The following is a 4,946-nucleotide window of genomic DNA, read 5'->3' as shown; positions in this document are numbered from 1 at the left end:
GATAGACCAGTGATGGGTAGTAAGGAGGGCACGTATTGCATGGTGCACTGGGTGTTATATGCAAGTAATGAATCATGGAACATCGCATCAAAAACTGGGGATGTACTGTATGGGGACTAATATAACAAAATAAAAATTATTAAAACAAACGAACAACCATTTTTCATTGTTATTGATTTTAATGGAAACAATGCTTTTAACATCTGTGCCTATAAACCATGAACTTTAAAATACATATTTTGCAAATGTTTTTTCTTTCCATAATATAATTTCAGAACCATACAGTTAGTACACTGCTATAAAAATCTTTTGAATAATTGTGATAATTACAAATTGAACTATATACAGCAAAACAAATCAGCCTTTGCCTTCCAAGTTGTAAATGGATTGTGGTTCTTTTAGGAAGCACTGTAACAATAAGTAAGCACAGATCAACTGGCCTTACTCATCACCACTGTTTCAGACATATGGTTACTTTTGAAAATATATAGATACCTAGATTTGATAGGCAGATTAGATAGGCCATAGATACAAACATTTATATGTATATGGCTGATCTCTTGATAGAATACACAGACATGCATCCCTCTGAAATGTTCATTTTTATGTAAGGTAATAAAAAAACTAAGGGACATAAAACTCATTAGGTTACCTTGTTTATATGTGTAGGACAGGGATGATTAAATCCAGCTTTTCAGTCTGAAATACAAGATTGAGAAGTCATGACCACTGACTGAACTGATCAGTAATATTTGATTTGCATTCTGAAAATCCAGGACAAACACCCTTAAACTTCCAGTTAAACAACCATCTGAGCTAGGGATAAAGACAGGAGGGTCTCCCCAGATGGAAACTGACACTATACTGCAATTTTGAAAAAATTTAACAATTAAAGAAGGGATCTGTGTTAAAAATAACAACAAGCAAGATTTCATTTGCTTACATCTCTTTGTAGAAGGAGGCTGTTACAAAGCAAGAGAAAGAAGTCAGTGGTTCAAAAACTGTAAATTATGTTCTTTCAAAACAAAATGCTAAAGCAGTTATAATCAAAAGCTGTACAGCATTTGTTGGAAAATATTTTTCCATTAATATTGTTTAGTTCCTGGTACTTGTAGTAATAATTAAATTACAAACCATAAATATGGCATCAGTGGATATGTATTTACAAAAAATAAAGTTGTTACAAAAGGCAACTGTATACTAAATGTCGTAATTCCTGTAGAGATAACATCACATCCTCAGCCTGAAAAAATACTGAACAACAGTTTTGACCCCATTAGACAAAAATAACATTCATAAGTGTAATGCTTTCAGGAGAAGTTCAAGACATAACAGGACTTTGACATGGTTTAAGACTGTGAGAATTTAAACAATCACCACAAAGGCAAAGAATTTCCGTCAATTTAACATCACCACCAACAACAAGCCTTCTATAACTTCCTCTCAGGACAGGTGTTAAAATGAACTGAAGGAGTTTAGGAATGGAGTGTGCAGAGAGCAAGAAAAAAGAGAGGAAAACCAGTGAAAAGATTTAAGAAAAAAATCCTTCAAATGCCAAAACATATGTTCTAATCCTAAGAAAAGGGGATATCCCCAAATTTTTCTGGACAAATGCAATTAACAAGATGTAACCCTATATATATGACCTCTTGCCTTAAAACTCCGTTTCCATCTGATTGGTCTCAGTTTTCTTTTTAAAATGCATTTGATCCATTCTATGGTTAACAGTGTTTGTGTTTGTCCTCACAGGTACCATTCATTAAAATAAGGAGGAAGTTCAGGGTTGTGGCTGGTGCTAATCGGAACTGCAGAAGGAGTTTTAGCGGTATCTTTACTGTTTGCAGAAGCTATAGCTTATGGATTCATAGCCTGAACTGCCAGCAGGGGAGGAATCTGACCCTTGAGATTTATGAACCTTCATGTGCTTGTACAGGGGGCTCAGGTGCGTGTAGCACTTGTTGCATACTTGGCAGATATAAGGCTCATCTGAGGTGCGCAAATGCACATGCTTCTTGCAGTCTCTGCTGTTGGCAAAGCGTCTGTCACAGCCGTCAAATTCACATTTGAAGTATTTCTCACTTATGTGGGTCCTCTTGTGGATCTTGAGGTTCTTGGAGTGGACAAAGATCTTCCTGCAGCCCAGGGTAGGGGCACGGGAAGTGCTTCTGGCCCATATGCACTCAAACGTTGTTACCCAGTTCTTACTTCATCTTGAGGGACTTGTCCTTGCAAGGGAACTCTTCCCAGTAGCAGACGTGGTTGCTCTGCTCCAGGCACCCCACATGTTCCATGGTGACATGTCTCATCAGCTCCTGCATGATGCTGAAGGTCCTGTCACAGCTCTTCTTGGGCCAGCTTAGCTGAGAGCCTCCTGGGTCCACTTGCATGAAACTGTAGGACATTTCTTATATGAAAGAATGTTAATTACCAAATCATCATATGAAAAAGCCTGTTTCATCTCTTGCTATTTTCAAATGATGTTTTTCCCCCCTCAGAAAAACAACTTGCAAGCAGGAATATTTCCATGTACTAGGGAAGTTGATTGCATTGTTTTGCTAAGGGCTCCCAAAAAGGATAGATATGATTTGGTGGCTAGCTTGCATATAAACAATGAGCTATAGCTCACATAGTAATGGCATCTTTTCAGAGCTAACTAAACTTTCCGTTTTACTAAGAAGACTGCATGAGTCATATTCTCCCCACCCTCCTTCCCTTACATGCACACACAAACTCACACACACATACACACATGCATGCATGCATACACACTCACAATTCTACGAAAACAGCTAAAATAAAATATAGTTTAGTAACCTGAATTTAGATAAACTTAATTCTCTGAGCTTCAGTGAATAAGTGCACTTTAATCAGATATACTTTAGAAGTTTTCATGATCAAAATGTCCAAAGAAGCTAAAATCAAACTTCCTTCAAATTTTTGCTTGTTCTCTTACATTTTCAAACAAGTGAGATGCCAACACTTTTGCTTTTGACTCTATAGGAATCAATGGATATGTTGGTCAGTGGCCTCAGAATCCTCAAGACCTAGCTAGAAAGGAGGAAGCATGTTTCCTTCCTTTTTTTAAAAAACACATTTCTTGATCTTTAAAATGATCAAAAGGCAATATAAGAAAGTTTTCAAGCAAAAAGGACACACAGTCTTTCCTTGTCCTATGAACATATCTTCCTCTCTCATTTGAATGTTGCATAGGCAGTCTTCATGTAAGAATGTCAGAATTCCAGCGGCCCATTTGAAGCAAGTTATGTGGAATTCAGGATGCATTCTCCTTAGAAACCATATTATGCATGGTGGTTAGCTATGTTTAACCCATAGTGCTCTGAAGTAGAGTTCCAATGGAAGTAATAGGACTTGGATGGGTGGAATTTTTACAAGGAAATGTGTTCAGGGGTCCAGCTAAGGATGCCAGGAATGGGAGACTCTTCCCTCCCTCATTATCCCCCACTTCTGAGTCTCTGTCACTTAAGGCAGGGAATCTCCCTAGGAGATGATTGGGAGGAAGATAATGAGGTATGGAGCTGGAGGCTTTCAGAGTTTGGGGACTGGGGAACGATGTGTTGTAAGAAGCTGAGAATTTTTCCTGGCTCAGTTTCAGAGCAGCTCCTGGCAGACTTCCTTTTTTCCCCTTTCTTTTCATCCAGTGATCCTAATAATTGATCCTCTTCTTTTCCCTCCATTGCCACAAATAATCTCAGAGAATCTTCAGAGAAAGATTTCTCACTGCTTATTTTGGATCAGAACAAGGAGTTCCCTCTACTTCCCTGGTCCTGAACCAAATACATAAACTTTTTCAGGTACTCTAAGGAGTTAACAACAAATTCACTTTGACCCCTTTTTGGTATTGCAAGTAGGTTCTGTAAGTTAATGTTAAAACCCTAGTTAATGAGAAGTCTTTTTTCACTTAAGGAACTGGTGTGAGGTTTATCCATATTTCAGGGGGAATCATAGACTTAGGCTTTAATGATAAACATTTTATCAAGACATGTGGCTGGTGGCGGTTTAGAGATGAAGAGTATGACCATGGGATTTGTATGGCACAAACAGAATAAAATGGCCGTGTGAGTAGTGCCCCCTAGTGTCAAAGAGAAGCTGTGAGGCAGGGAGGTGACTGGAAAAAGAGGTGTGTTAGAGTTACTATTCTGTTGGTCTAAATCCACTCCTGCAGGAGCCCTCTAGTCTTGGTTTGGCTGCTCAGAGACTTTTTAAAGGTAATTAAAGAGACAACATCCAGAAATGAAATCCCAGCTAAGATGCCGTCAAAAAGGACCAGAGAGAGAGATGAAACCCAGTGGCAGACAATGAGATAGGACATCAGGGAAAACAAGGCCAAAGCAAGAGATTCCGATGGAGCCCGGGGAGACTCCCAGGGGGGAGTGATGTAAGCACTTGCTTTTCTAGGCCTCTCAAGCTCTAGGAGGGAAGGAAACTTCTGAAGGCACAGAGTAGACTTGCATATCATTCCACAGATCACCACCAATCTTGCTTGGGCTAGGGGCAAGTGTGCCAACATAGAAGTGAGAAGCCTTTAAAGCATACTGGAGGCCAACATCTGAGCAGGTGAAGCAAGCAGAAGTAAAAGACACAAGGCTTAACAACCAGGAATGTGGCAGAGTTAATTGCTGGCTGCCTACATGCCCATAAGTTTTTAGGGGCTTCAAATGCCTCCTTGGTTTGGACCTAGTTTGTCTTGCTGACTCTGGCTACTTTGATCTTTTGTTGAGGTTGATATTTGCCATCATGATGACCCCATTCTATGTATAGACCAGGTTTCACTTATTGGTCCAGCCCTGTCTCCTTCCTGTCCTATGGAATTTGATGAGACATGAGGACTTTCTTCCCTCCTATCCTTTATTTATTGAGCACTTACTGTGTTCCAGACTCTACATTTGATGCTTGGGATGTAATAGTGAACAAAATGGACAAAAATC

The sequence above is a fragment of the Ursus maritimus genome, unplaced genomic scaffold (genome assembly GCF_017311325.1).
Source record: "Ursus maritimus isolate PB19 unplaced genomic scaffold, ASM1731132v1 scaffold_17, whole genome shotgun sequence".
Taxonomy (NCBI): Eukaryota; Metazoa; Chordata; class Mammalia; order Carnivora; family Ursidae; genus Ursus; species Ursus maritimus.
The sequence above is the reverse complement of the archived record's forward strand: the minus strand, read 5'-3'. Positions refer to the sequence as shown.